The sequence below is a fragment of the Acomys minous genome (genome assembly GCF_964271855.1).
Source record: "Acomys minous genome assembly, chromosome: 2".
Taxonomy (NCBI): domain Eukaryota; kingdom Metazoa; phylum Chordata; class Mammalia; order Rodentia; family Muridae; genus Acomys; species Acomys minous.
The window spans coordinates 35,475,370-35,476,118 of record NC_140484.1 but is presented as its reverse complement, the minus strand read 5'-3'; the positions used below and the strand labels follow the sequence as shown (position 1 = coordinate 35,476,118).

General features: G+C 45.3%; 1 pseudogene across 1 annotated transcript; it reads right to left on the bottom strand.

Moving 5' to 3' along the window:
- Positions 1–510, bottom strand: LOC311592875 (small ribosomal subunit protein uS11-like; annotated as a pseudogene). Its single transcript has one exon. The product of its transcript is annotated as a small ribosomal subunit protein uS11-like (transcript).
- Between the last annotated feature and the right edge of the window lie 239 nt (positions 511–749).

The following is a 749-nucleotide window of genomic DNA, read 5'->3' as shown; positions in this document are numbered from 1 at the left end:
TTTTTTTTTTTTTATACAAAGCCATTTATTAACAGAAAATAACCTGAGAAGTCCTGTTCACAGACGCCGACCACGATGACCTCCCTTCCTTTGAGTGCTGTCAGAGGGAATGACATCCTCCATCCGCCCAATCTTTATCCCTATCCCTGAGCGAGCAAGAGCTCTGAGGGCTGACTTGGTCCTGTTTCCTCCTGTGGCCCGGAGTTTGATGTGCAGGGCAGTGATGCCCAGCTCCTTGCATCTCTGGGCCACATCCTGGGCAGCCAACATGGCTGCCTATGGAGAGGACTCATCTCTGTCAACCTTTACCTTCATCCCACCAGTCACTCGGCAGATGGTTTCCTTGCCAGAAAGATCGGTAACATGGACAAAGGTATCGTTGAAGGATGCAAAGATGTGACAGACACCAAATACATTCTCTCCTTCAGCCACTTGGGGTCCAAGGCTGATGATGACTTGTTCTTCCTTCCTTCCCTTCCCCTTGCGTGGTGCCATTTCTGAACGTCGCTGCCAGACTTCTACACCGGAAAGCTGAACTTAGATTTTTAAACACCATGCCCAATAAGCAAATTATAAATCCTTTAATAATCTTAGGATATATATATATTTTGAGAGCAGAGTGCAAAGAAATCAGATTTTAAAAAAGATTTATTTATTTATTGTGTGTACAGTATTCTGCTTGCATGTGCACCTGCATGCCAGAAGAGGGCACTAGATCTCATTATAGATGGTTGTGAGCCATCATGTGG